The sequence below is a fragment of the Pleurodeles waltl genome, chromosome 3_1 (assembly GCF_031143425.1).
Source record: "Pleurodeles waltl isolate 20211129_DDA chromosome 3_1, aPleWal1.hap1.20221129, whole genome shotgun sequence".
Lineage (NCBI taxonomy): Eukaryota > Metazoa > Chordata > Amphibia > Caudata > Salamandridae > Pleurodeles > Pleurodeles waltl.
Genome location: NC_090440.1, coordinates 91,315,890 through 91,327,719, shown reverse-complemented (window position 1 = coordinate 91,327,719; position 11,830 = coordinate 91,315,890).

Sequence of the window (11,830 nt, the reverse complement as noted above, 5' to 3'; positions counted from 1 at the left end):
ACAACAGTGGTGGTAATGTGAGGTAAATGTGGAAGTCTGTGGTTCACGCATGAGCATGTAAGGGTACAATCCATCTGAATTAATGAAAAGAGTGGAAACCTAGGGGCAGATTCAAGAGCCCGCAGCTCCTCCTTGTGCCACATTAGTGTAATTTTTGCACGCTTATGTGGCCCAGCGAAGAAAAAAGCGCTGCACCAAATTTACAAAGTGGCCCAATGCACGCATTGCACCACTTTGTAACCCTTTGTGCTACATTATGCCTGCGCCCGGCATAATGTATGGAAAGGGGGCGTTCCCCCGTTAAAGGGGCTGAAAAAATGGCTCAATGAAATCTAGGAGATTTCTTTGTGTCCTTTTTTTTCGGCACTTTTAACGTCTGCTCAGAGCCTCAGTGCACTTTGCAGGATTAGCATCAACATTTTTTACGCTAATCCTACACTGCCCTGAACTAGTGTAAAAAATGTTGGCGCTAGTTCCCCTACCTACCGCAATGGTGCATTGTATCTTAAATACGGCACGCACGTGGTGGCGTTAGGGGGGCGCTAAGGGATGCAAGAAAAGTGGCGCTGCACTGGGTGCCATACCACTTTTCCTAAACCAAGACCCTAATGTTTTGGAGAAATACAATATTCATTACATATGAAATGATGATATTACAGCATAATATATATATTTTACTAAAAAATTAGGCGTTTTAACTTGGGTTTATTTAGCCAAATAGAAAAGTTTGTATTTGATAGAAAATGTGCCTGCTTATTGCATAAACTGGCAATCTAATGTTTGGGGACAAAATGACTGCTTTTTTCGAAATTAATTATAAAGTGACATTTTAAAAATAACTCATGCTAAATTAGGAAGATGTATTGCTGATGTTGGTTTTCTCGTGCCACCAATCGCTAAGGTTCTTATTCCATGACTCGTTTGAAGATGCTTATTCATGTATATAGATAACGTTTTGTTCGATGTTATTTGTACCCGAGTCTGCATGATTTCTGTAACCAGCTGTTTGACCTACTAAAGTCTCTGTAACGCGGTAGGTAGCGCTGCTTGATTTTCACGTCTCTGATGTCTACAGCATGAGGTTGTGGGAGTGGTTTAATCTGTGACTTGATCCCCTATAACTGCAAATCTACTTGGAAGGTTCAGTATGTAAAGTCAAATGAAGTGGAATACAGAAGTGAGGAAAGATGCCATAGACATTGTGAAAAGCCAATGTGCAGATGTGTATCCGGAACATACGAACAACCGGTGATACCAATAGCTATTTAGAAAACTTCTAGTGACATTTTACTGAAAAATGCACCATTTGCCACCAAATTAGGAGTGAACCACTGGCACCCCTGGGGAGAGACAGACCATCACAATAAAAGTATTGGAATATTTGTTTTAGTACCCCTTAAAGCAGAGGTCTTCAAACTGGGGGGCGGCCCCCCTAGGGGGTCCCAAGTGATCCCAAGGGGGGCGTCAGACACTGGCCAAAAGAAGCATTACACAGATAACAGGCCTTTGTTTTATTCAGAAGCCTGTTATTGCATTTAAAAAAAAGGTTAACAGTACTTAACTGCAATGTTTAAATAGGTCTAGACATATTTAAACATTGCAATCTTTATAAAATAATTGTGAAAAATTCTGAGGGGGGGCAAAGATTTTTATTTTTCAACAGGGGCTGGGGGGCGCGGCATTAAAAAGTTTGAGGACCACTGCCTTAAAATCTATGGCTATTTATCTAATCTGTATCAAATATACATTAAAATCCAGGGTTAGCCACCCTTTCAAAGCAGCAGCCACTACTGATTAGTCATTAATAGACTTGTACCACAATGTTGTCTTCAGTGGAGTTCACAAGATTAAAATAGTTCTGGGGTTACACTAAGTGTGCATGATTAACCAGACCATTAAAAGCAGACAAGTGTGCACCTGGAAACACAGTTCTTTATTTACTGGTTTAAATGGTGCAAAGGGTGAGTCTTAGCTCTGAACATTTCACTGAGACCTGCATAGGCTATTCTTCTAAACGCTGCTATCCAAGACAGGCCTCACCCTGTGGCAACTGGAAAATGTGATCTGCTTTGGTCCCCATTGTGCGGAGGACTTCAGATCATGGTTGTCTGACCTGGGCGCAGTTTTGTTGTTTTGCCTCCTTAAGGGGTAGACTTAGGATACAACAATAGCGGTCAGATGTTAGAACTTAGATCAAGGATATCACGAGTACACAACTCTGCTTTGGTGTGTCTCTCTCGAGTCCCTAGAGAGTTATCTGTCCGCCTTTATCAATTCTTATGAACAAGAGCGCAATAGCTCTGCTATGTGCAGGACAATAGATACCCAAGATGTGGGACACGGTGGGAGGTAAATTGTACTGGATGAAGTAGAAAAAACAAACTCTCTCCATGTGCCAGTGTGTGGATAGATAGATAGATAGATAGATAGATAGATAGATAGATAGATAGATAGACAGACAGACAGACAGACAGACAGATGCAGGAACTGACGGATAGATAGATAGATAGATAGATAGATAGATAGATAGATAGATAGATAGATAGATAGATAGATAGATAGATAGATAGATAGATAGATAGGCTACTGGTGGTTAACAGTAGACCTAGTTTCCATTGAAAAAGTGTTTTTTGACGTGCCTATATCTTTGGCACCGTTTAACGAATCTTCATGATGAAATTTCTCAGACAAATTGTGCACGAGAATCTTGTTGTGCATGGGATGTGTCTTAGGCTGAGAAAAAGGGAGAGGGGGTCCAAAAAGGGCATTTCCCATTTTAATTGTATATATATATATATATATATATATATATATAAATTTATATATATACATATATATGTATATACACATACACTTGTATAGTTAGGTGAACGTTTCATTGACAACATAACGTTGCTTTAAGCTAAAAAACTAAAACTGGGAAATTCACCAGTTCACCAGTTATAGTTAGCTCAAGTAACTATATTTCATGCCACAAGGTAATTATAACTTGAGCCCCCACCATGCACAGTTTTGTCATCAGAGAAACTTTTACAAATGTTGCAGTGATGTTATCAATAATGCTATAGAACATGTCAGAGTGCGTAATATGTTAATTAGCTATGAACGGAGAGGGTGTGAGCTATAGTTACCTTAGGGCATGGGTTTTTACATGCGTATTTGTTCTAATAAATTGTATTTAACCAAAACCAGGATGTCAAGAGTAAGGTAAATTGACATTGAAAAGAACTTTTGACTATCAGGAGAGCTATTTTAATGTGTCAAATAATTGTTGAATGCAATCCCTGCTGATCTAAAAAGTGTTTTTCTTGTGTCAATTTTGCTGCAGTGTAATAAACTAAAATGTGACCTTTGCACTGTACTAATAAGTGTAGGAATGTGCTTTATAAATTATGTGTATTTTTGTGCCACATTTATTTTCACTTACTATGGCACATATGTACTCATACATATATACACACACATATAAATATATACACCATTATTGAACGTGGGGAGTGGATATGATAATGAGTGGTAATACCCTGAGTGGGTCCTTTTGCCCTACACCTGCCTCATAAGTGTTAATAAATAACATATTACATTCTGCTTATTTGCAGCCCAGTCTGGTGGCTCAGTGAACTAATGCATCCTCTCTAGAAACCTATGTTTGACCTCGTTGCTACAGTCTCAAATCCTGTTCGCCTTTCATACTTTTGAGGTCCATAAAATGAGTACCATCGGGTAACAATAAACACATAGACCCATTATAATGATAGTGCGCACTGTCCTTATTTGCACAATGGAGCACGTTTAAACAAGTGCGCCAGATGCAAACAGTGCCCCAGCAACCTATTCTCATGAATGCATTGCCTTCAGGGCAGCTGCAAACTCACACTGCCCTGGGACCAGTGCATTAAGTGAAATATGGAGCAGCCGCTTCAAAGCCTCTCTGTGTTTCACAGCAAAAGTGTCAATCCACCTGCCTTTTAAAGAGAGGTGAGAGATCCTCTTGCAGGTAGATACAGTGAATGACTACACCCGCCTGCAGGGGCTATCAGGGGTAGGGTCTATGGGACCCACTTCTCACCTTCCAGAGGGCTGCCCTCAGGGGGCAGATTGACAGGGGCCACGTTTTTGTGGTGCATTGTCAGTGTTCCCCTCCCAGGGCATGTTTTCCTCTGCACCCTCGTACGTAATACGGCGCCAGCACAGAGTCAAAGTGATTTTCTCATGCAAATGAAGGGACACCCTCTGGAGATAGCGCTGGCGCACATGTACTGTCAGCACTATCAGTCACAGAAATGGCCTCACAAGCATCTGCACCATGCAGATGCAAAAAGTGGACACAAACCCCCATTGCGCCCTTTGAGCACATTCTATAAGATGGCCCATGTTAGTCAGTGCCAAGATTCCCCAAGGGTGAATTGTGCGTTATTATCTGGTGTTATACTCTTTATGGTTTATGCTACACCACTTTATCATATGTATTATTTAAAGGAAACATTTTATGAAAACCAGGATGTAAGGGGTTAAGTGACATTGGAGAGGCCTCCTGGCTATTAGCAGAGTTGATTTCCATTGCAAAGTCATTGTAACAATTAATATGTGCGGCAGTAAACACTTTTGTTTATGCCAACTGTGATAATACCAAATTTGCCCTTCCAGTCTGTGCAGAAGAAGAAATCTTTCTTCCATAAGCAAAACTTTCAAGCCTCTTCTCAGCAAATTCGTGGATGGGCACGTGGTCGGGGTTCTGCATTCACCAACAAACTCCAGCCCCAGAATCAGCAGCCCCAAGGGACTGGTCAGAAGTGACTTTGCTGGGGTGGGAGTCCAGCTCCGTTTGATCCTCGATCAATGGTCCAGCTTGATTTCCAACCAGTGGGTACTGTCAGTCATCAGTCAGGGGTATCGGATTCCATTCCGGAGTCTTCCTCCTCAGACTCATTTTTGGGATACCCCATTGTCAGGAGACACCATGAAACAACTGCTATGTTGTCTGGAGGGGAAAAGGTGCGTGCAAACGGTGCTATTGTCAAGGTACCAGTGGCAGAAAGGGGCCCAAGCTTCTACTCAACTGTCTTCTAGGTCCCAAAACCAGATGGTTCTTACTGCCCAATTCTGAATCCCATGGATTTGAACAGAACAGTGAAACTAGATCTTTTTTGGATGACCATATTGCAGGCAGTCATTCCACTCATCCCACAGGGTGAATTTCTAGCTTCTATGGATTTGGACGAGGCCTATTTTTATGTGCCTGCCCATCAAAAAAGCCAACAGTTCCTGCAGTTTGCTGTGGATGGGGCTCATTACCAATTTCAGGTGTTGTCTTTCGGACTCTACACCATTCCCCGGACTTTTACCAAGATATTGACTCTGGCTGTGGGGGTTTTGCAGCTTCAGGGTTTCTCTATGTTTCCCTATATTGATGATTGCTTGATTTCTGCTCCCTTGCTTCATAAGGCTCTACTGGCAGTGGAAGCAACCACAAACATGTTCCAACACCTGGTCTTCAACTTTAATCTGGCAAAGTGTCAGTGGGTCCCTGCTTAGAGACTGCAGTTTATCAGCAGTCTTTTTGACACTTGGATAGGGGTGGTATTCCCCCCACCTGCGCACATTGCTACACTGCAGCACCTTGTGTTGGATCTCCTGGCTCAGCAGTCAGCTTCAGCTCGGACTCGATTGAGGATCCAGGGGTTGATGGCAGCAACCACAGCTGTGGTTCCCTGAGCTTGTCTGCATCTCAACCCTCTAATGAATCACCTGTTGTCTCACTGGGACCCCTCCCATGCATTTTACGATTCTCTGGTTCTACTCACTCTTGTTCTGGTCCAGGAATTGGTTTGGTGGCTCCACACTCCAAATTTGGAGAAAGGAATCAGTTTACATCTTCCTCCTCTCTTGCTCACAACCAATGCCAGTCTTTGGGATTGAGGGCCACTTTGGGGTCCTTGGAGGCCAAGGGACAGTGGACTCAGGTGCACAGTGCTCTCTCCTTGAATTGGCGAGAGCTGGCGGCCATTTGGAAGGCATTGCTGTCCTTCCAGGTTCAGCTACAGGGGGCAAATCTGTTGGTTCGCACCGATAATCAGGTTGTTACTTGAACCGCCAAAGGGAGTGGGGGAGTGGGGGGACGGGGGTGTTCACTGAGGTGCGCGTCACTCAATCATCTGGCCTACCTGATTTGTTCCTGGGCAGATTCACACCTCAGGTCCTTGAGGACTGTTTTCATTCGGGGTCACCTGAACTTTCATGTCGACAGCCTGAGTTGGTAACCTGCCTTCTTCAGTTCTATACCATCTAACTGTACCCCTGTTCAGGGATACTTGTCTCTGGTTCGGGGAGCCTTGGGTGGACCTTTTTACATCTCCCAAGAGTGTGGCGTTGCAGCTGGATCCGGACGTCTCCCTAAAATCTCCTCTAAATTCCATTTGCAGCAGGAGATTGTTCTTCCTGGTTTTCCTGTGGAGGAGGGTACTCTGGTTGCTTTGGTATTGGATGTTTGGAGGCCCCTCGGGTTTATCTACAATGTACTCAGGATTTTTGTCTTTCTTCTGCTCTTTTTGTGACCTGTAGAGGAGTGGCTAAGGGCAAGAGAGTGTCTTCATCTACCATCAGTAGGTGGGTGTGCTTGGCAGTTTGCCAGTCCTATAAGTCTGTGCGGCTGGCTCCTCCAACTCAGGTTCAGGGATGCTCTACTCGATCTGTGCCAGCTTCCTGGGTTGAGGCTGCAAGTGTCTCTATCCCGGAGATTTGTCGGGCGGCTACCTGACAGTTGCATCACACTTTTATCAAGCATTATCATCTAGATGCGTTGATGCTTCTGTTAACAATTTTGCTATGGGCGTTATGAACGCAGCTTTGTCTTGAACCTTGTTTTTGATTAAACTTTGTATTCAACATGTATCCTTGGTGTCATGCTTCCTCTTTGTATTTTCGCTTGTGAGATGCTCACCAATGTAAAGACTGGGACAAGGAGGTCCTATGAGGGGGGTAATGAAGATTACCGGTAAGTAATGACACATTATCATTAGGAAGGGGAGGGGTATCATGACCCAACTCAGGATCCCCCTCTTAAAGTCATGGCACCTCCTCACACTCGAATACGGTCATAAATAGTATATTACTGTGCACATCTGTGTACCCCTGTGTATAAAATGTGTGTAGCGAGCACAAAACACAATTGGCTTTACATATATACATTACACATATTTACCTTTCGACACAAACAAAGTGATTCACGCAGTGATTTTGATAAGCGGGAAAGCGGGATGGGGTTTGGGGGGGGTAACAATTTAGCCAACTAGTCTAGTTTCCTCCTCCTAAGGCCATACAAGAAAAGCTCACAAGACCTTTTTACCTCTAAAATTTGCCAAGGGACGTACAAGCACCTTTGTGAGAAACGCCCTATTCCAGGGGAGCATGACATGTTTCCGAGATGTGCACAAACATCTAGGTAGTGGTTCCCTACTTTTTGACTTCTGGTGACCCCCACTTTATCATTATTGGAACCGGGGGACCCCGACTGAATCATTATTGGAATCTGGGGACCCCTCCACTGAGTCATTACTGAAAGCCGGGGACCTAAACTGTTTAATATTATTTAATTTTCTAAGCAGTCGTGGACCCCCTGAGGAGGCTTCGTGGACCCCCAGGGGTCCTTCAACCACACTTTGGGAACCACTGATATTGGGGTTAGAAAATACAGCCTTACATACTGAAATGTTTGTCTTTATGCAAACGGGAGGCAGTAGCACACAAAGGGGGTCATTACGACCTCAGCGGTCTTTTTGCAAGACCGCCGAGGGACCGCCGTGCGGAAGACCACCTGTGTAGGCGGTTTGCCGCTTGGCGTATTATGACTGTTGGCTGCTCTCCATCGTTATTCCGACGGAGAGCCGCCAACAGCCATACTTGCGGGCGGCGGGGAAGTGGAGGTTGCTCCACCTCCACCGCCACGCCAACAGAACACCGCCCAGCGAATCACGTCCTGTGATTCGCCGTGGCGGTGTTCTGTTGGCGTGGTGGTGTCGGCGGAGCTGCCCCCATGGCTCCCGTCCCCTCCCAGAGGATCGACGGAACAGGTAAGTCGATCGTCCGTTAGGGGAGGGGGGTGGGGGTTGTTGTGTGTTGTGTGCGTGCATGGGGGTGTGCGTGTGTGTATGTAGAGGGGGTGTGTGAGTGCGTGCGTGTATGCTTGCGGGGGTGTTGTGTGTATGGGAATGAGTGCGTGTATGGCTGTGGGTATGTCTGTATGGATGTGTTCTTGTATGTTTGAATGTGGGTGTGCGTGCCTGACTGTGTGTGGCTGTGGGCATGTATGTCGGGGTGTGTGTGTGTTGGTGGTGCGTGCATGCGTGTCGGGTGTGTGTGAGTAATGCTATGTTGGGGGTCGGGTGTTGAGGGGGGCCCTGCCACCTTTGGAGGATGGCAGGGGTTGTGGGGGGTGTAGGGGAGGGAGTCGGGGTGGGGGAGACCCCTATTAGTGGCAGGGAAGGAATTCCCTGGCACTGATAGTGCTTACCGCCATGGATTTCATGGCGGTTCAAACCGCTGGAAATCCACGGCGGTAAGCCGGGTCCAAATACCGCCGGCAGTATACTGACGGCCGCAGGACTGGAGACCCAGGTCTCCAGCACGGCGGTCGTTTCCGCCCTTGCGGGCGGGACGGAGAACCGGCGGATGACCATGGCGGTAACCGCCATGGTCATAATTCACCAAGGTAAGACCGCCAGCCTGCTGGCGGTCTTACCGCCGGTACTCCGCCATCCGCCAGGGTTGTAATGACCCCCAAAGTGAGTATGCCATCGAAATGTGTACTTTATTTATTTTTTTTACTTTGAATAGCCATTCAGAAAAAAAGTGCTGTAAAAAATGCAGGGAAGCGCGGAATCAGCCCACTTCGTGGCAAGGGAAAGGGATGTGCTTCAGCAGCAGGAAACATTCCTGACACTTCCGCTTCACGGTGCTGAAGTGCCAACAACCTGGCAGCGTTTCCTACTAACCCTTAGGCTCCTGGGCCTGAGTGTAGGCTGTTTCTGAATAGATAACCGGAATTATGGGGCCATCTGCCTTCCATCGGGGCACAAAACATTTAACCACATAGTCCACATAATAGTATTGTATTTGTTGCATTTACACATTACTTATGCTGCTTCTAGGCACTTTATATAACAAATGTCTATTACACAATTTAAAAGTATTCAATTCACCAACTTCATAAGGATGGGGGCCTGAATCAGCCTTGCCAGGGTTTGAGTGGAAATCGTTTACCTCACTAAACTATCCTTTCAGAGACAGAGACCTTTGTTCAAAATGCATGGGAAGACCATGGGATTAGTAAAAATTGAGAAAAAAAAAACAATTAAGGCAATGGTGCCTTCTAATTGGATTAAATGGTTGATGATATTTTGGGAAGGGCAGTATGATTTTGGTACGCAATGGGTTGCATTAAGTAAATTGCAACAGTACATTGCAATTTGCACTGGCGCTAGGCAATTTTTTCAGTTGTCTTGTTACATAATACGTACAAACCAACTGCAATCAAAGTGTGATCATTCTACTGTAAGTGCAAATGGCCTGCTTAGCTCTGGGCCTTGACAGCGCAGCTATCAAACAGATCTTTTGCTAACAGTATATATACTGTGGGCTTTTTGTTCATCACCCTTCATCCATTTGTTTTCATTGACAAGCCTCTTTCGGACATTGACAGGAGATTTTGTAAATCATGTCTTTGCTCACTGGAGTATTCATCTATCACCTATTGGCTTGTCTGGGTGTATCTTTCCACCTCTATCCCAGTGCTTGCTTTGAGCTGCAATGGAGGACAACTTTAACAGTACAGTCCTCTCTGTCCACTCCTGGTAGTTCCCTCTTGAGTGCCTCGCTCTATTGTACTATCGCTACATCCTTTAGTACATTAAACCTAGACCTATTGGCTTTGCCATTGCTTCTTGCACATATTCTCAGTGCAAATGCTATTAGAGAGTTACCCTGCATCAGCGCAAAATTGCAAGTAATGTGACCTGGCCTAAAGCCCTTAGAAAGTGAGATACAAGTACTCTGGAGCAACTGCACAGGGGAAATGTTGCTGCTTTTGACCATAGTTCAGTTTGCTTCACTGTTACAATAAGACAGGAAACAGTTTCAGGGGCGGCTGCTGGCAGTAAGGGCTGGCGGGACAGCACGCAGAGTGGTGGGGTTTGGGGAGAAAATAATTAAAATAAGAACACTTACCACCGCTGCACCTGCCACCTCGGTGCTTCTGCCTTCCTCCACTCCCCACCCAATCCAGATGGTTCTTTGAGGCTCTTACACAGCCTGAAAGAAGAGTCGGGTTGGCCTGAGTGGGCTGAAATGCCACTCAGGGAGGGAGTGGGAGCCTGCACTTGGTATGAGTTCGAAGTGCGCATGTCAGTTTAGCCGGCCTCGGATGGCCGACCAAACTGATATGCTCACTTGAAGTGCACCTAGCACTCTTTCGCCCCAGCCGCCCATACCTGGAGAATACTGGCCCCACCCTGCCCTACCTAAGTGGAAAAATAAAATGATAATAAAAATGGTTTGATTATAATTGTATTTTTATGCTTCCTTGCTTCCTCCTTTCAACGACGCTCCTCTGCCATAGCAGAGTAGCCACCCCTGAACAATTTCTGTCTCACTTCACTACACCTATAGCTGTAGGACAGCTTTTGTGACAATTGATTTCCTTAAAGTTAGCAAGGTTTCCGAGTTTGCCGTACACCAAGGTGTTCCCCACATAGTGAGATAATTTTCATTGCATTAAACGATTATTTCCACAGTAATAATTTCTAGGGCAAGGTGGAAAATATGTAGGAGTTTTTTCTGCACGGCTTCCTTTTATAGCACTTTTGTATGAACGACAGCATTCAGTGAGAGAAAAATATCAACTGTTTTCTGCAGAATGATGTGCTGCAAAAAACAAGCACTGGCAAAGCCAAAAGATCTCACTTATCTACAATCTATTGGCATTGTCAATGTTTGTAAACATGTTGCACAGCGGTGCGAGCTGCTGTGAAACATGGCTTAAGGTTCAAGGAAAAAAAGTGCTATGATGTGAACAACACTTACCATGCCATAACTCTTTTTTTGAGCCATGTAACACATGCAGTGTTGTGAAGTTTTTTTTTTTGTTTTTTTTTAATTGTGAGTGGGGAGCAACACGATGGAGGCATGGGGGAGGAGTGTGGGAGTAACTAAATCACAGTGGAGTAGCGAACAGGCTCTAGTTAAGTCAAATAAATCTGTGCTTGGTCCATGCTCCATTGAAAGGCACAAAAGTGACACTTGACCTGGGGTGGATAATTAGGGTCTAGCAAAGAATAGTGATAATGAAGCTGAAAAGTGGTAAGCAATGGGTAGGCTCTCAGCACTTTACTGTACACATTACTCTCACAAGTGAGAGCGTATGCGCTGTCGCAGACTTGACTAAAAAAGGATAACAGGACGTGACATAAACTGCTGAAAGATTTATGATTTTACTGTGGCAAAATGAATTAAAATGTTTGTAAATTTTGTAAAGTTAGGAAGAGTAACATAGACCTTCAGGAAGTTTCTAAAAAAAGCTTTTCAACTTTTCTCATCCCTAAGTTCACAGCCAAATGGTCAGATGTAGCTATTTTACTGAATCCACAACATGCCTTTCCTCATGTCTACTAGACAATGCTTTTCTACTTAGTTCTACTTACTTAATTCTACAAACTTTTGAAATTGTAAGAGGAGTAGCTTACTTGGAATGGGGCTGGGCCTCTATATGTAGTTGCAAAGGAGAAGAAGCATTAGGAAATCTAAGAGGTCTGATGTTGACTGCCAGCCCTCTAGCTTT